The sequence below is a fragment of the Epinephelus lanceolatus genome, chromosome 24, assembly GCF_041903045.1.
Source record: "Epinephelus lanceolatus isolate andai-2023 chromosome 24, ASM4190304v1, whole genome shotgun sequence".
NCBI lineage: Eukaryota > Metazoa > Chordata > Actinopteri > Perciformes > Serranidae > Epinephelus > Epinephelus lanceolatus.
The window spans coordinates 1,719,043-1,739,462 of record NC_135757.1 but is presented as its reverse complement, the minus strand read 5'-3'; the positions used below and the strand labels follow the sequence as shown (position 1 = coordinate 1,739,462).

The window sequence follows — 20,420 nt, the reverse complement described above, 5'->3', positions numbered from 1 at the left end:
TTATTCATTTATTTTCAAATTTGGCACAAACATCCACTTGGACTCAACCATGCACTAATTGGATTCTAGTGGTCAAAGGGCAAGGACACTGTGACCTCGTCTGTCTCATTATCTTAAATGGAATATCTCAAGAGCACCTCTGGGACATTTTTCAAACTTGACACAAACATCTGTTTTGATTCAAGGAGGAACTGATTGGAATTTGGTGGTCAAAGGTTGCTGTGACCTCAACTTTCTCATTCTCTTGACTGCAATATCTCAATACTGCTTTTAGGGATTTTTTGTTTCAAATTTGGCACAAACAAACAGCCACTTTCGGTCAGGGAGGAACTTATTGGAATGTGGTGGTCATAGTTTAAAGGTCAACATCGCTGTAACCTCATCTTTTCATATTCTCAAAACTGCGATATCTAAAGCACGATTTTTCAAATTTGGCACAAACATTCCCTTCTGATTAGGTTTTGGTGGTCAAAGGTCACTGTGAACTTGTCTGTCTCATTCTCTTAAAAAGGTTTATCTCAAGGATGTTTTGGGATATTTTTCAAATTTAGCACATACGTCCACTTTGAGTCAAGAAGGAACTGATTTGATTTTAGTGGTCATAGATCAAAGGACAAGGTCGCCTTGACCTTGTCTTTCTTATTCTAATGACTGCAGTATCTCAAGCACACTCTTAGGGACATTTTTCAACTTTGGCACAAATGTCTGTTTTGATTCAAGGAGGAAGTGATTGGAATTTGGTAGTCATAGGTCAAAGGTTAAGGTCACTGAGACCTTGTCTTTGTCCTTCTCTGAAACGCGATGTCGCATGAACCCTTTTGGGGATTTTATTTAATTTATTTTTTTCAAATCTAGCACAAACACTACTTCTCACTGCAGTTTGCCGAGGTTCAAGAATACCAAAAATATGGGGACAGGAAGCAGTTACATTAAAACCCAAATAACACCAAATCACCAGCTCTGCCGTAATGTTCATACGGACTCTGATATACGTGTGTCCACTACAGCGGTTAATGTTCAGAACCTGTTTGGCTCCTAGTTCATCTAGCTTGTGTTCTGTTTTACAGTCGAGTCCTTTAACAGCAGGTTCAGGTATTCAGAGAGAGACACACACACACACACACACACACACACACACACCTCCAGTCTGGATCAATTAGTGTTTCGGGGGAGCAGAGAACAATTAGCCAGCTGGCTTTTATGAAACAAAGCAATTAATGTTATGCTAATAAGTCAGATTTTTGAGCAATTCCAGATCATTTGCTAATCATTCACTAATTACTCTGACGACTCTTCAGCGTCATCAAATTATGAGTGATTAATGGGACAGATGTGGATATTTAACAAACTCCTCCGCAGCTCCACATCTGGACCACACCACACCCACTGACTTCCTGTTTTTTAATTTGGGACAAATTAAAATCCTGCTGCATGACAGTGACACGTCGGGCCTGTGGGAGCAGGCAGATTATAAACAACTAAATAACAACGACAATACCACCACTACTACTAATAATAATAATAATAATAAAACTTTATGTAGCACATTACAAACAAAGTGACAAAATGCTTTAAAAGGCAAAAAAATAAATACAAATTAAAAAGTAAAATAAATTAAATTAAAAATAAAATCAAAAAGACAACTATGATAATTCAAAAAGAATTTTTAAAGTTATATAAAATTCAGCAAAAGGAGCTACATAGGAGAGTAAAAAAATGCAAACAATGCAAACAATGCAAATAATAAATATAATGCAACAACAACAGTAATAATGATAAACTTTATTTATCTAGCACTTTTAAAGCACACCCCCTTAAATAAATGAATAATACACAAACAATGATAATTTAAAAACAAAAGACAAAAAAATGATAATGATGATAAATAAATAAATAAATAAATAAATAAAGGTTGAACAAACAATGATAATTTAAAAATAGTTTCGAAGTCATACAAAATTGTGCGGAAGGAGCTACACATATAAGAAAGTAAATATTATGTAAAATAAAAAAATAAAACAACTCAAAATAATAAACTATAATATTTAAGATGTAATAAAAAGAATAATAAAAAGATCAGATTTAATAATAATAATAATAAATAATAATAATAACAATTATAATAAACTTTATTCATCAAACACTTAAAAAGTTACAAAGTGCTTTTCAGGACAATAAAAAATAAAATTAAAAAAATAAATGAAAAATGATTTATAAACAATGATTTAAAAACAGACAGAAGACAAACAGATTAAAAAATAAATAAATAAAATGAAAATTATACAACATTGAACAAAATGAGCTACACGTATAAGAGAGTAAAATAAGTAAACAAGACCTTTAAATTATGTGAAACCATCTGACATTTACGTATTGAATAAACGTACAAACCCTAAACCCTGACCCCTGACCCTGCAGAACCTGAAGTTTTCTTCAGTATCACAGTGACCCAGTGAGAGTTGTCTGTACGTCCATGGATTCACTGCAAACAGGAGCTGCTAACAGCTGATTGGGCAGACTTTAAATGGTTTTGCCAAAATCAGTTGGTCATTTCATATAATGTGTGACACTAATAAGAGATACCTCATTACATGTGTTGTTTTGTCCAACCAGTGGACTTAAACTAAACAAAAAGAAAAGACAAAGAGCAAAGCCGCAAATCTTCAAAGTGAACAGATATTTTGGATTTCTCTAGATGATAGACAAATAATACCGTCAACTGGTTGACTGATAAGTTGTTTTAGTACAACTTGCAGTTATAAATATCAGGTTTTAGAAGTTTATTTAAACAGTAAAACGAAGAATGAAGTTTGGTGTTTGGTCAAAGTCAGTTTGTGTCTGAATAACTGCAGGTTTTTGTACATTACTGCCTCGAAGATTTCTCCGTTGTGGTGAGAAATTAGAATTGAAAACCCTTCTTAACCCCATCTTAAACCCCTCCTCAGCTTCAGGTGGAGCTGCTCCGTCCTGCTGAAAACAGGTGAAGGTGCTATTAAAAGGCAGCTGTTGTCTCCCTCAATTACAGCCCACGGAGCCCCGGCTGATTGGCATCCCGGCCGGCAAAGGTCACTGCTCCAAGCGGGGCAGCCGGGGGTTAATCACAGACCCTGTTTACGGCCTTCTCCCAAAAAACAGAAGCCCCGCTCATTACTCACATAGCTCAAACCCATGTACCTCCAGTCAGGAGCGCACAGAGGGAACATCTTCATTCATAATCTCAAATGTCTTTTCACCTCTATCGAAGTAAAATATGAAACAATAACCTGTAAACATTTGTCTTTAGGGAATCAGACAGCTGCTTTGTTCGACATGCCGTTTAGCAACAGCAGCAAAACTCAGTGGCTGTTTCCTGCGTTTGCTTTGGTGTGGACATTTGTTGTTTTTGGTGCCTAAAATTATAATCAATTGTTACATTTACTTTGATAAGAATATCTTATTAAAGACACTCCAGCATCCAGCTCAAATGACTCCAAATACATCCATAAATATATTTAGTAATCGCTTGTTGGCTAAACGTAACCACGTATGTTTGTTGCCTAAACGTAACCACGTATGTTTGTTGGCTAAACGTAACCACATATGTTTGTTGCCTAAATGTAACCACGTATGTTTGTTGGCTAAACGTGACCATGTATGTTTGTTGGCTAAACGTAACCACGTGTGTTTGTTGGCTAAACGTAACCACATATGTTTGTTGCCTAAATGTAACCACGTATGTTTGTTGGCTAAACGTGACCACGTATGTTTGTTGCCTAAACGTAACCACGTATGTTTGTTGGCTAAACGTAACCACATATGTTTGTTGCCTAAATGTAACCACGTATGTTTGTTGGCTAAACGTGACCATGTATGTTTGTTGGCTAAACGTAACCACGTGTGTTTGCTGAACGTAACCACGTGTTTGTTGGCTTAACGTAACCACGTGTGTTTGTTGGCTAAACGTAATTACATATGTTTGTTGGCTAAACATAATTACGTATGTTGTTGGCTAAACGTAATTACGTATGTTATTGGCTAATCGTAATCACCCAGCCCAGCCTGTTTTGTGTTTTTCCTAAAACCAAACACGTGCATTTGTTGTTGGAGGAAAAATAACTTCAATTTGCGTTCTTGTATCGACGTAGTGCTTTTATTTTGAAAGAGACTGTATGCAAACTGTACATTTCCTGTGAAAACAGAAGTGTATTTTGAAAACAGACAATGCATGTAACAGGCTGAAGTTGACACGGCGTCCCAGAACGTCAACAACCAACACACCCAGGGTACCTTGGACGTCATATGTGGACGTGGAAAGTCCATGACCAAACGTGGACATGTGACGAGGTCACAGTGACGATGTGTTGGTTCAGCATTATGGGAAGTGTAGTTCCACAAATTAAAGTACAATTATCTACCAGGTAGAGAGGAGAGGAGAGACTTTGAGGAGGCTCATGAGGTTTGGAAATCTAAAAATGAAGACAGATGATTTGACGACGGTGTGACTGCATCGAGGAGCTCGTGGTTATAAAGCAGCAGGAGGAAACGTCCCTGAACCGAAGGCTACCACCATCAATCACGCTCACAGCGAAGGAGGAGAAACCCGGCTGCAGCCGCGGCACACAATGGAGGATATTTACTGTTTTATGGCTGCATGTTTGTGAGCTCTGATGAGGGGGGAATATTTAACAGGTCAGTACAGCGCTGCGTTCAACGTGACAGATAGAGAGTGGGAGATTCCTCTGAGGGTTGGTCTCGGGGACTTGATGTCACTGCGGTGGACCAGGAGGGACCCCGACAGGCCTGCAGATAATAACTGTAAAAGCAGAGCTCAGAGGCGGATCATCGTCACAGAGACAGAGTGAATGTGAAATCACAATATGAATGCACATACATTTGAAAATGGCCCTCCAACCACTCTGTATGTAGACGGATACAAGAGGTGAATAAATTCAGCACATAGAAACAGAACTTCAGACATGATAGGAATTTATTTTCTTAATTATATTTTGGATTTTACTCAAAGGTCGACTCTGTCTGCACACCTCATCACAAACTGACGTTTGGTCATGGACTTTCCACGTCCACATAGCAGCTTACAGAGACAGACAGGAGGTCTGCGTCACTGTGACGTGGAGCTACATTACTGGGGAGGTGCACGTCAGGCTGTGGTGTCGTTTCAACACAGAAGTATAAATTCTGCCTAAGTTCAAACTATAAAACCTGCAGTTCTTTATTTTCATTCAGTGCACCAAGTGGCGACGCCTTGATGTCTCTTTGGTTTTATTGTTTGCCGTGTGTTTGACGTGAGCAGAGACGATAACAGACGGGTTATTAGAGATGCAGGGTTTGTTGTGTTTTCTAACCTCCGGAGTAAAATATTAGACTTTTAAAACCACCCGAGAGCCAAACGCTGAACCTCCACCAGCCGTCATGATGCTCAGTGTGTGCCGGAGTTTCCCTTCAGGGATCAATAATGTTTCACTTGAATATGACACAGATACATACATTCATACAGATATGTATATACAGGACATGTACGCAGGAAACAAAGGCGCTGAGAGGGCTTAGAACTCTGTGTGTGTGTGTGTGTGTGTGTGTGTGTGTGTGTGTGTGTGTGTGTGTGTGGTGCTTCCCCCTGGGACCACAACTGGAGCGTCTTCCTGCCCGCGGGCTTCTGTCTTTCTTGGTGTGAGAGAAGGGGAATAATTCGATTAACAACGAGGAGCAGAAAAAGGTGACAGAGTTTATTCCGCTCCGTGAGCCCACCTGGACAGGAACACAACGAAGACATCAGCCTCCTCTCACAGACCTGCAGTGATGATAATACTAACAGTGACCACCTCCTTCATAAACTTAGTATTTTACATAATGTAGTTGCCCAGTTAGAGCTGAAGAGATGAATCACTTTGTTGATCAACAGAAAGAGATCAATCGTTAGTTTGTCTATATACGACCAGTTTGCAGAAATGAATGGTTGAATTGTTTTTCATTTTACAACACAGGGTTGCCGACAAGCCAGTCGCCATAATAAATGTTGTCATTGTACGTTTCTATAAATCACGGATTGTAACGTTTGTACGTTATCATGTTGCGGCCCATTTGCTGCTGGAAACAATGTGTCACACAAAAAAAAGAACACTTTCGATGGGGCAGTCTGCTGGAAATTCAACAATGTGTTGACAAAAAACACCCACTTTTGGTAGTCTAACTGCCACTAGACACACCGCTGGAAATGCAGTGATGTCTTACTAAAAAAAAAAACACTTTTGGTGGCACTACTGCGGCTGTAAACACAGCTATGTCTTACTAAAAACCACCCCGTTCCTGTGGCACAGTCACTGCTGGAAATGCAGCGATGTGCTGACAAAAAACACCCTCCTTTGTTGGCATAACTACTGCTGGAAACACAGTGATGTCTTAAAAACCACTCACTTTCTGTGGCAAAATTGTCGCTGGAAATGCAGCAGTGTCTTGCCAAAAAATACTCACTTTTGATAGCCTAACTGTCACAAGATGATCTGCTATAAATGCAGTGATGTCTTGCTGAAACCACACCTTTTCTGGGGCACAATCACTGCTGGAAACACAGAAATCTGTTGACAAAAAAACATCCATTAACTGTAGCTTAACCTCCACTAGAAATGCAATGAGCTTTTGCCAAAAAACAGTCGCACAATTTCCGCCGGAAATGCAGCTGTGTCTTGCTTAAATCCACCCACTTTCTGTGGCACAGTCGCCACTGGAAATGCAGCAATATGCTAACAAAAACACCCATATTTGGTAGCACAGTTTTCGCTGGAAATTCAATGACGTCTTGCTTGAAAGCATCCACTTTTGTTGGAACAATCACCACTGGAAATGTGGTGATATCTTACTAGAAACCACCCACTTTATGTGGCACAGTCACCGCTGGAAATACAATGATGTGTTGACACAAAAGACCCACTTTCGGTAGCACAAGTGTGGCTGTAAATGCAGTTATGTCTTGCTTAGAACCATCCACCTTTGTTTGACCAATCACCACTAGAAATGTGGTGATGTCTTACTAGAAACCACCCACTTTATATGGCACAGTCACTGCTGGAAATGCAGCGATGTGTCAGTAAAAACCACCACACCCACTTTAAGGTAGCATAAGTGCCACTAGAAATGAAGCGTTGTCTTGTTTGAAACCACCTACTTTCTGTGGCACAGTCGCCACTGTTAAAGCAGTGACATCTTGCTAAAAAGTGAAACAACCAGTGCTGTAAATGCAGCAGTTTCTGGTAAATAACATCCACTTTAAGTAGCATAATTTTCCATGGGTGTTGCCATAAAATACTCACTTTTGGTAGCCTAACCAACACAAGATGGTCTGCTGGAAATGCAGCGGTGTCTTGCTTACAACCACCCTCTTTCTGTGGCACTGGAAATGCAGCAATTTCTCACAAAAGACAGACCGGTGCAGCGCCTGCATCACTGCAGAAGTTGCAACAAACTGCCAATCCATCTCATGCTCCATTCTACCCTCACTCGTGACGCCAAAATACTTGAACTCCTTCGCTTGGGGCAGTGACTCTTCCAACCCAGAAGGAACAATCCACCGGTTTAAGGCAGAGAACCATGGCCTCCGATTTGGAGGTGCTGACTCATCCCAACTGCCCTGGGTCAGGCTGGAGGTCACATTGCGATTACTTCCTCCCCCCAAATGCATCTTGAGATTCTGTCCATGAATATCCAGGAGGCCAACATCCACCAAAAATCTGTCAAACTTTATGACTTTATGACTGTAGGACATGTTATAGATGACTGATGAATCTTTTGCCACCTGGTTGTATATGAACGTGTGTTCTAGTACACAGTTGATCTAAAGCAGCAGAATACTGAGTGTCTTAGCTTCATAAATGACAAACAAAAACTTTAAATTAAAGTGTAGCGCGCAGGAAGTCGGTTTCACGAACAAACAGCAGCTAAAAGTTGAATGAATGGTCAGGTTCAGACACCTGAAGTGTGAAAGGAGACAGAGATGATTCAGAGCAGATCCCGTGACCTCATGATGGGGGGGTGGAGTCCTTTGGGAGCTCCTTTGGGAAGTGGGTCAACCGCTTGGCATGCTGGCTCGTTAGCATCGAGTGTAAACACACACACACACACACACACACACACACACACACACACACACACACACAGGCAGCTCAGCCCCTCTGGCTGTAATTGGCAACAATGAAAATTACACACAGGCTAATTAGCAGCTCCTTGGCACAGACAGGATGTACAAGTGTGAGTGTGTTGTACGCTCTCCTGAGTCCAGAAGATGCACATACATTCGTCGCACTGCACACACTCACTAACCTTAATCTGGTCCTGACTGTGACGTGACAGTTTGTAGTCACAGTTCTTTCATCACTTCTTAATTTTCTTTGTGACAGACGTGAGACGTGTAATATGTATTTCTATTTCAGAGTCTTTAGACTAAAACGCTGATTAGTTTTAGTCACAATTTAGTCATTTTTATCTTTCATAGCGTTAGTCGACGAAAAGTCATGACATTTAGTTGTCAACTTTAATGGTTTTTTTTCTCTTTAACCTAGTGCTGTCAAAGTTAATGCGTTAATAACACGTTAACGCAAATTCCTCTTAATACCATTCGTTTTTTGATGCGTGATTAAAGCAGGATTTATACTTTTGCCTAAATGATGCCACAGCCTGACGTGCACCTCCCCAAAAATGTAACTACACATCACAGTGATGCAGACCTGTCTGTTTCTGTGTGCTGAAACCATTTCCCTCAGTGGAAACAAAGCTTTGATTTACTACAGACAGTTGTTTTGTCAGTGAACCTTGTGAGTTGTAAAGGAGCTGAACTTTGTAATGTTACCTTTGTTCAATGTTGCTGTTGTCCCTGGTTTCATATGAGGTAGAGGAAAAAGCCCACTAGCCGCTAGGCTAATTTATACAATGTAAAATGCCATAGGTTTGTGCTAAAAACATTAGCATGTTGTATTTGTGGGGAAAATGTGTCCAGCATGCTGCAAGTTATAGTGAAGCTGATTTGTGGCGATGAATAATCAAGTGGACGTTTGTGCCAAAGTTATGGAAATTCGCTGTTTACAAGAATGTGACGTACATACGAACTGATGGATGGAAAACCCCAAAACATAACACCTCAGACCTTCACCAGTGTGCAGTTCCTGTATTGCTCTGCTGACGAATAACTGAGCACATTTACTCGAGTACAGTCTGAGGTACTTTTACTTAACCTGAGTGATATCTCATGCCAATTTCTACTTCTACTCCACCACACTGCAGACGGAAATAACATACTTTTTACCCCACTGTCATTATTTATTACACTTAAGTCACTCGTTGTTTTACAAACAGCTGAAGATATAAAAGCGCAGCTGAAAAAATTAGTTGATCAATTTAGAGAATAAATTGACAAATATTTTGATAACTGTTTATTTTTCATGTAAAAACGTTTCATGGTTGGTTTCAGCCTCTCCAATATGAGGACTCGCTGCTTTACTTTTTTTATTATTTAATTTTATTTAATTAATTAAAAACTTTTCCGTATTGAGTACCTTTACTTTTGATACATAAATACATTTCCCTGATTGTACTTTAACATTTTAAAGGCGCTGTATGTAAGAATGTGGCCAAAACGGTTACTGCACTCAAATTCAAAATACTGCCGCGAGTCGTGTCCGCCCCCCCCTCTCCTACAGATTCGAGGTTGCTGGACAGCGGCACGCTGGAGACTGATTTGTTTGCCCATGGGCGGCTGCTGTGGCAGGGCCGCGTCCTTGATCTTTGGTTTTCCAGCGGACCGTTCGAGCAAGTCCGGCTTCTCACGCTGCTGCCGGGATACAGCTGAGGAGGAGCCGGCTGCTATTGCTATGTACCGGGACACTACTAATGCTGCTTGCCGTGCTGCTGTAGCTCAGTCGTAACTGTAACTGATGCTGAGACTCTGCATGACTGCATGACTGGTAGACGGCGGTGGGTGGCGCAACAGGCCAAAACACAAATTCAAAACATAAACATGATTTGCAGACTGTAAAAATGTTTTTTAAATGTGAATATTCTGGCTGTACTATTGTTGTCGGTGAGATCAGTATGTTATATGAACATTATTCCTTAGTCTCTGTGACATATTAGGAGGATTTTATGAGTATTTGCTTTAGATTTCTTACATATAGATCCTTTAACTTTAATAACATTTTCAGTTCCAGAGTTTAATTATGAGTATTTTTACACTGTGGTATCCGTACTTATGCTACAGTAGAAAAAGGAGGACTTTTACTTTTCTTTTTTTTTTACTAATTCAGTAAAACATGCAGGGCTTTTTCTTACACTGTGGTATTTATACACTGTGGTATTAGCACTTTTACTTCATTAAAAAATACATAAGTAAAAAAAGTTCTTTATTATTATTATTATTATTATTAAAAGTTTATTACTTAAGTTAAAAAAAAGTTATTAGCCCTTTTACGCAAGTTGTTTTTTTAACTTAAATAAGAAATGTTACAAGTGGGTTTTTTTTTGTTTTTTTAAGTACTTTGGTATAAGTACTTAAGTAAAAAATGCAGAACTTTCCTTATACTTGTGTATGTTTAGTCTGTGTTATTAGTACTTTTAAGTAAAAAAACAAAACAGGACATTTCTTATGTTAAAGTATTTTTACACTGTCGTATTAGTACTTTTACTCAAGTAAAAAAAAAACAGGACTTTTACTTGTACTTATTTTTTTTTACTTAAATAAAAACTGCAGAAAATGTACTTGTACTGAAGTGTTGTTTTTACCTAAGTAAAAACTGCATATTTTTACTTTCACTTAAGTTTACTAAAGTAAAAAAAAAAAAATTATTTCTTATATTGAAGTATTTCTAAATTGTGGTAGTAGTACTTTTATTTCAGTAAGAAGCAGGTGAAGTATGTTTTACTTAAAAAAACAAACAAACTGCAGAATCTTTACTTGTACTTAAGTGTCTTTACACTATGGCATTAGTACTTCTACTTTAGTAACAAAAACAACTTTTTTTCTTATATTAAAGTATTTTTATACTGTGGTAGTAGCCATTTTAACTTAAGTAAAAAAAAAACAGGACTTTTGCTTTTACAGAGTTTTATTCTGTAGTAGTTTTATGAACAAAATGAAAACAAAAACCTTTCTGATATTAAAGTACTTTTACTCTGTGGTACTAGTACTTTACTACAGTAAAAAACAACAACAGTACCTTTACTTGTAACAGAGTATTTTTGTGTGTGGTTTTAGTACTTTCTGAGTAAGTACTTGGTCCTCCACTGCTGCTGACACAGTTTCTACACTGATCTCACTTTTTGTTTATTTCCCAGTAACACCAGTACAGACTCTCTGGTGCATGATGTCTTTACTTTGTTTAATGGCTCAGAATGTTCGGAGCATCTGACTTATTTTTTCTCTTAACAGAATATTAAGAGGGAATGTTGCTGCATGAGGCCGACATATTGAGCAGCACTTGTATCTGTGTGTGTGTGTGTGTGTGTGTGTTTAAACCAGCTGAGGATGTCACCTGAGTCCCTCTCATCACTGCAGGCCATATCTTGTCGTCTTTGTTAGTTTTGGCAGCTGCTGCCTGCTGGTGTCTCTCTGCAACATGTGCAGAGTACAACATTAAAGAGGAGATGCCGCCCTCAGGTGGCTACAAGGAAAAACTGCACATCTGCATGTAAAGCCAAAGTGGTTTTGATTATTAGACTTAGTATTTTTTACCTTGTAGTGTCACATCAGCAGCCAACAGGAAGTATCTGTTTTTCATAAGAAGGATCTTTCTTTGAATTTTTTCTTTTTCTTTGAAGTGTTCTTTGATTTTTTTGTTTTTCTTTTTTTGTTCTGTTTTCCTTTTCTCTTTCTTTAGATATTGTCTTTTTCTTTCTAATTTAATTTTTTTCTTTTACTTTCTTTTGTTGATTTTTCTTTTTTGTTTGAATTTTTCCATCTTCAAAAAATTCCTTCTTTCTTTGAATCTCTTAATTTCTTTTTTCTTTGTAACTTTGTTGAAGGACATGCTATACTATGACGTCAATAATCTAAAAAAAACCCTAATCTAGATGTCTAAGGGAAGAGCAGGTTAGCAGCCATCACAGAGAAGAAGCTTCATGTTCACGCATCATCACATCATCACAGTCTGAAAAAAAGTCATAGTATAGTATGTGGTCCAAAATTATGAAAAAAAAGTCATAGTATAGCATGTCGAAATAAGTCATAGGATAGTATGCCGGAAAAGTTCTAAAATAGGCATAGTATAGCATGTCAAAAAACTGCAAAAAAAAAAAAAAGTCATAGTATGAGTTGAGTTGAGTTGAGTTGAGATAGTATGTCGAATAAAGCGCTAAAGAACTCATAGTATAGTATATCGAAAAAAGTCACGGTATACTGCGGAAGCCCTAAATGGTCATACATACATACATTATATTTCCTCCGTTTTCTCGTGATAACGAGATAATTAATTTGAGAGATAATGAATGAAACGTGATAGGCCTGAGATTTCCATCACAGTGACATGTCATGCTGACTGATGTCTCCTTGAACACCAACGTTAAACCTAGTTCTGTGCTTGTTTTGTGTTTTCCTGCGTGCATATCAGTGTGCTCCTCTCACTCAGGAGAAACTGGACACAAATAACCACCCAGTGTGTATCCATACCTAACATCAATGGCGCCACCAGGGGGTCCGACTACCCATAACTCTGACCCACTAATCCCACTAATCTGTGATGTGACGGACATCACATCACATTATTTATTTTAATTTCATGATACTAATAACTTGCAGCTTTCTGTTTTAATATTCATTAGTGTATTCGTATTTTTCTTTATTACTTGATTGATACATTGATACATTCTTCTCTTTGAATCAGTGTTGTACAATTGCATGGTTTATTTATTTATTTTTTTGGTTCACCTTTCTTTTTTCCATCTACAGAAGCACACACGCACACCTGAGTCTATGTAGATGCAGGGTAACACAGTGGATAATGCTCCTGACTTTGGCGTGGGAGACTGGGGATCGAATCCCGGTCGGAGCAAGTGTATATATCCAATACTGCTATCCTAAGTCTGCATATGCTACGGCAAGGAGGAGTCAGGACGCCGAGAAAAGTGGGGGATGTCAGCATCCCCCACAGGGTAAAAATTATGATGTAGATATAGTGATAAGTAACAAATAAGCAACAAAAATGTACGGTAATCGGTAAATCGGTAATAAGTAAGATGAATAGTGACTCAGAGAGAAGAATCCTTGGGGGGACTTGATCCTTCGAGCCGGAGTCTGTGCAGAGGAGGGAGGCAGGGCAAGTAGGTAGTAGGTATGAAGAACAGGGGACAGACAGTGTAGGGCTTAATATTTTAGGGACAGTAATAAAAAATAAACGACATTAATAATCATTTTACCATTCTTTCTTTTTTTGCCAGTCGTAGCCCGTCCTCGGAAAGATCGCGAATCTTGGTTGGTAAGTAAGATTAAGATGTGGCGGAAGATCCTTCCGAGGAGGGAAAAGAAAGAATGGTAAAATGATTATTAATGTCATTTATTTATTACTGTCCCTAAAATATTAAGCCCTACACTGTCTGTCCCCTATTCTTCATACCTACTACCTACTTGCCCTGCCTCCCTCCTCTGCACAGACTCCGGCTCGAAGGATCAAGTCCCCCCAAGGATTCTTCTCTCTGAGTCACTATTCATCTTACTTATTACCGATTTACCGATTTACCGATTACCGTACATTTTTGTTGCTTATTTGTTACTTATCACTATATCTACATCATAATTTTTACCCTGTGGGGGATGCTGACATCCCCCACTTTTCCCGGCGTCCTGACTCCTCCTTGCCGTAGCATATGCAGACTTAGGATAGCAGTATTGGATATATACACTTGCTCCGACCGGGATTCGATCCCCAGTCTCCCACGCCAAAGTCAGGAGCATTATCCACTGTGTTACCCTGCATCTACATAGACTCAGGTGTGCGTATGTGCTTCTGTAGATGGAAAAAAGAAAGGTGAACCAAAAAAATAAATAAATAAACCATGCAATTATACAACACTGATTCAAAGAGAAGAATGTATCAATGTATCAATCAAGTAATAAAGAAAAATACGAATACACTAATGAATATTAAAACAGAAAGCTGCAAGTTATTAGTATCATGAAATTAAAATAAATAATGTGATGTGATGTCCGTCGATGAGATAAACGCAACTGTCCTCACAGTCCGTGCCGGCGCAGTGAGGGAGAAATGCACAGACTGCTTCATGTTGGAAGTGTTGTAGTCGGACTAACGGATGGTTGGACTACTGGGTATGAAATCTGACGGTCAGAATAAAGGCATTAAAATGGTCGGATTAATGGTCAGTCGACATTATGGGACTAAAACAATACAACTCGCCGTAGACCTGCATGGTCAGATTAGTGGGTCAGAGTTATGGGTAGTCGGACCCCCTGGTGGCGCCATTGATGTTAGGTATGGATACACACTGGGTGGTTATTTGTGTCCAGTTTCTCCTGAGTGAGAGGAGCACACTGATATGCACGCAGGAAAACACAAAACAAAGCACAGAACTAGGTTTAACGTTGGTGTTCAAGGATATATATAATATACATAATGTATGTATGTATGACCGTTTAGGGCTTCCGTAGTATACCGTGACTTTTTTCGATATACTATACTATAAGTTCTTTAGCACTTTATTCGACATACTATGACTTTTTTTTTTTTTTTTGCAGTTTTTTGACATGCTATACTATGCCTATTTTAGAACTTTTCCGACATACTATCCTATGACTTATTTCGACATGCTATACTATGACTTTTTCCATCATACCATACTATGAATTTTTTGGGATCTTTTTCAACATGCTACACTATGACTTTTTTTTACATTTTTTTTCGACATATTATACTATGATTTTTTAACATGCTATACTATGACTTTTTTGGGATCTTTTTCGACCTCTTAAGACTTTGTTCAACATACTATACTATGTCTATCTTAGCACTTTTTTCTACATACTATACTATGACTTTATTCAACATGCTATACCATGACTTGTTTAGCACTTCTTTTTTTTTTTTTTTTTTACATCCTATACTATGACTTTTTCAGCATTTTTCGGACATACTATCCTATGACTTATTTCCACTACTACTGACTTTTTTCAGACATACTATACTGCGAGTTTTTTCTCTGATAATCATGTAAGAGTTTGTATCCTTATTTAACTACCTGTGGATGATTCTGTGTACCACTCAACTCACTGTATGTAATGTTGATGGATTCACATTGAAGGTCGCCAGTGGCAGGGGGGGGTAAGAAAGTAAACAAAAGAAACTGTCTTACCTCATAGCTCCACTTGTTCCTTCTGCTGATCTGTGTAACGTTCCTCTTCTTCCCAGATGTCGTCCACTGAGGCTGTACATCTACAGGAGTCTTAACATGCAAGAAAAGTCAGCATTAAGGCTGGAAAGTGGAGAACTGCATCATGTTGATGAAAAAAAAGACAAAGATCAACAGGATGTCGACAAACCTGAAGACTGTTCACTTGTTCCCACAGAGCGTTTCTACATCAGTCCACCTGCAGTGATCTACACATTGAAACACAAAATAAACTCATCAGAATTTTAAGTTGTTTTGATTTAAAGATTAACGTTGTTGTACACATTCAAACCAACCTCAGTGTATGAAATAAAAAAGCTTCACCTCTCTGAAGCCAGTGATGTGATTGTAAATGCTGCCATCTTGTGATCTCATTGGATATTACATAAACACCTGTACCCTGAATACTTCTGATTAAAGGGACTCATGTATCCTCATGTTTGTCCATGCTTAAATGTCTCAGACACAGACAGATGTTGTTGTTGTTGTTTACTGTAACAGTAACAGTGTTTTCAGCTTTACAAAAACATATGAGGTTATGAATATTTAATGTGAATACACTTTACCTCATAGTTTTAATGATGGAAATTATCAGGACCAACAAGAATGTTGAGTGTTTTTCTACATACTAAACTATATATATATATATATATAGATATATACAGATGTTTGTTTTGACATGCTAGTTATTTTCATCGTACAACAATATGAGTGTATTGTGAGTTTTTTACAATGTACTACAGGTTCCCTTTTTTCGAGACTTTTTTGACATACTATGCTGTGACTTTTTTGCAATATGCTGTAGCATTACTATTTTCCGACTGACAAAACTAGGACTTTTTGGACATGCTATACTATGACTTTTTTTTTCATGATTTTGGACCACATGCTATACTATGACTTTTTTTCATGAATTTGGACCACATACTATACTATGACTTTTTTTCATGAATTTGGACGACATGCTATACTATGACTTTTTTTCATGAATTTGGACCACATGCTATACTATGACTTTTTTTCATGATTTTGGACCACATGCTATACTATGACTTTTTTTCATGAATTTGGACGACATGCTATACTATGACTTTTTTTCATGAATTTGGACGACATGCTATACTATGACTTTTTTTCATGAATTTGGACGACATGCTATACTATGACTTTTTTTCATGAATTTGGACCACATGCTATACTATGACTTTTTTTCATGAATTTGGACCACATGCTATACTATGACTTTTTTTCATGAATTTGGACGACATGCTATACTATGACTTTTTTTCATGAATTTGGACGACATGACTTTTTTGATGAATTTGGACCACATGCTATACTATGACTTTTTTTCATGATTTTGGACCACATGCTGTACTATGACTTTTTTTCATGATTTTGGACGACATGCTATACTATTACTTTTTGTTATGAATTTGGACCACATGCTATACTATGACTTTTTTTCATGATTTTGGACGACATGCTATACTATGACTTTTTTTCATGAATTTGGACCACATGCTATACTATGACTTTTTTTCATGATTTTGGACGACATGTTATACTATGACTTTTTTCGTGAATTTGGACGACATACTATAGTCTGACTTTTTTTCATGATTTTGGACAACATACTATACTATGACTTTTTTTCATGAATTTGGACGACATGCTATACCATGACTTTTTTTCATGATTTTGGACCACATGCTATACTATGACTTTTTTTCATGATTTTGGACGACATGCTATACTATAACTTTTTTTCATGATTTTGGACGACATGCTATACTATGACTTTTTTTCATGATTTTGGACCACATGCTATACTATGACTTTTTTTCATGAATTTGGACGACATGCTATACTATGACTTTTTTTCATGATTTTGGACCACATGCTATACTATGACTTTTTTTCATGATTTTGGACCACATGCTATACTATGACTTTTTTTCATGAATTTGGACGACATGCTATACTATGACTTTTTTTCATGATTTTGGACCACATGCTATACTATGACTTTTTTTCATGATTTTGGACAACATGCTATACTATGACTTTTTTTCATGATTTTGGACAACATGCTATACTATGACTTTTTTTCATGATTTTGGACCACATGCTATACTATGACTTTTTTTCATGAATTTGGATGACATGCTATACTATGACTTTTTTTCATGATTTTGGATGACATGCTATACTATGACTTTTTTTCATGAATTTGGACGACATGCTATACTATGACTTTTTTTCATGAATTTGGACGACATGCTATACTATGACTTTTTTTCATGATTTTGGACGACATGCTATACTATGACTTTTTTTCATGATTTTGGACCACATGCTATACTATGACTTTTCTTCATGAATTTGGATGACATGCTATACTATGACTTTTTTTCATGATTTTGGTTGACATGCTATACTATGACTTTTTTTCATGAATTTGGACGACATGCTATACTATGACTTTTTTTCATGAATTTGGACGACATGCTATACTATGACTTTTTTTCATGATTTTGGATGACATACTATACTATGACTTTTTTTCATGATTTTGGACGACATGCTATACTATGACAGTTTTATTTCATTTCAGATGACATGCTATACTATGATGTTTTTTTCATGGCTTTGGACGACATGCTATACTATGACGTTTTTACTTGATTTTGGACGACATGCTATACTATGACTTTTTCCATGATTTTGGACGACATGCTATACTATAACGTTTTTGCTTGATTTCGGACGACATGCTATACTATGACTTTTTATGCTGAATTCGGACGACATCATATACTATGACGTTTATAATTTATTTCAAACAACTTGCTATACTATGATGTTTTTACTTTATTCCAGATGACATGCTATACTATAACATGTTTACTTTATTTCAAACGACATGCTTTTCTATGACTTTTTTACTTGATTTTGGACGACATGCTATACTATGACTTTTTTCCTTGATTTTGGACGCACATGCTATACTATGACGTTTTTTCATGATTTTTGAAGACATGCTATAGTCAGACTTTTTTTCATGATTTTGGACCACATGCTATACAATTACTTTTTCATGATTTTGGACCACATGCTATACTATGACTTTTTCATGATTTTGGACCAAATGCTATACTGTGACTTTTTTTCATTAATTTGGACGACATACTATACTATGACTTTTTTTCATTATTTTGGACCACATGCTATACTATGACTTTTTTTTCATGATTTTGGACGACATGCTATACTATAACGTTTTTTCATGATTTTGGACCACATGCTATACTATGACTTTTTTTCATGAATTTGGACCACATACTATACTATGACTTTTTTTCATGAATTTGGACGACATGCTATAGTCTGACTTTTTTTCATGATTTTGGACCACATGCCATACGATGACTTTTTTTCATGAATTTGGACGACATGCTATACTATGACTTTTTTTCATGAATTTGGACCACATGCTATACTATGACTTTTTTTTCATGAATTTGGACGACATGCTATACTATGACTTTTTTTCATGATTTTGGACGACATGCTATAATATGACTTTTTTTCATGATTTTGGACGACATGCTATACTATGACTTTTTGTCATGAATTTGGACGACATGCTATACTATGACTTTTTTTCATGATTTTGGACGACATGCTATACTATGACTTTTTTTCATGATTTTGGACGACATGCTATAATATGACTTTTTGTCATGAATTTGGACGACATGCTATACTATGACTTTTTGTCATGAATTTGGACGACATGCTATACAATGACTTTTTCATGATTTTGGACCACATGCCATACGATGACTTTTTTTCATTAATTTGGACGACATGCTATACTATGACGTTTTTTCATGAATTTGGACCACATGCTATACTATGACTTTTTTTTCATGAATTTGGATGACATGCTATACTATGACTTTTTTTCATGATTTTGGACGACATGCTATACTATGACTTTTTTTCATGATTTTGGACGACATGCTATAATATGACTTTTTGTCATGAATTTGGACGACATGCTATACTATGACTTTTTGTCATGAATTTGGACGACATGCTATACTATGACTTTTTTTCATGATTTTGGACCACATGCTATACTATGACTTTTTTTCATGAATTTGGACGACATGCTATAGTCTGACTTTTTTTCATGATTTTGGACGACATACTATACTATGACTTTTTTTCATTATTTTGGATGACATGCTATAGTCTGACTTTTTTTCATGATTTTGGACCACATACTATACTACGACATTTTTACTTGATTTCAAACGACATGCTTTACTATGACGTTTTTACTTCATTTTGGACGACATACTATACAATGACGTTTTTACTTTATTCCAAACAACATGCTATACTATGACATTTTTATTTCATTTCAGATGACATGCTATAATATGATGTTTTTTTCATGGCTTTGGACGACATGCTATACTGTAACATTTTTACTTGATTTCAAACAACATGCTATACTATGACGTTTTTACATGATTTTGGACGACATGCTATACTACGACGTCTTTACTTGATTTCAAACAACATACTATACTGTGACTTTTTTCATGATTTTGGACAACATGCTATACTATGACTTTTTATGCTGAATTCGGACGACATGCTATAGTATGACGTCTTTACTTGATTTCAAACGACATGCTATACTATGACTTTTTTCATGATTTTGGACGACATGCTATACTATCACGTTTTATGCTGAATTCGGACGACATGCTATACTATGACGTTTTATCCTGAATTCGAACGACATGCTATATTACAGTGTTTTTACTTAATTTTGGAGGACATGATATAGTTTGACTTTTTTCATGATTTTGTACCACATGCTAAACTATGACTTTTTTTCATGATTTCGGACAACATGCTATACAATGACTTTTTCATGATTTTGGACCACATGCTATACAATGACTTTTTCATGATTTTGGACCACATGCCATACTATGACTTTTTTTCATTAATTTGGACGACAT

General features: G+C 37.0%; 2 long non-coding RNA genes across 3 annotated transcripts in view; one reads left to right on the top strand and one right to left on the bottom strand.

Moving 5' to 3' along the window:
• LOC117250121 (uncharacterized) overlaps window positions 1–15,802 on the top strand; it is a 43,013-nt gene extending 27,211 nt beyond the window's left edge. The window contains exon 5 of the long non-coding RNA XR_004501061.2: window positions 15,393–15,802. This is a non-coding gene — a long non-coding RNA (uncharacterized LOC117250121). The remainder of the gene's footprint in view (window positions 1–15,392) is intronic.
• Window positions 1–20,420, bottom strand: part of LOC117250122 (uncharacterized) — a 36,895-nt gene that overhangs the window by 8,689 nt on the left and 7,786 nt on the right. The window contains exons 2-4 of one of the 2 annotated variants that reach the window (XR_013490465.1): window positions 15,524–15,581; window positions 15,337–15,426; window positions 11,511–11,587 (exon numbers count right to left, since the gene is read on the bottom strand). This is a non-coding gene — a long non-coding RNA (uncharacterized LOC117250122). The remainder of the gene's footprint in view (window positions 1–11,510; window positions 11,588–15,336; window positions 15,427–15,523; window positions 15,582–20,420) is intronic. The other variant, XR_004501062.2, reaches the window with a different exon arrangement.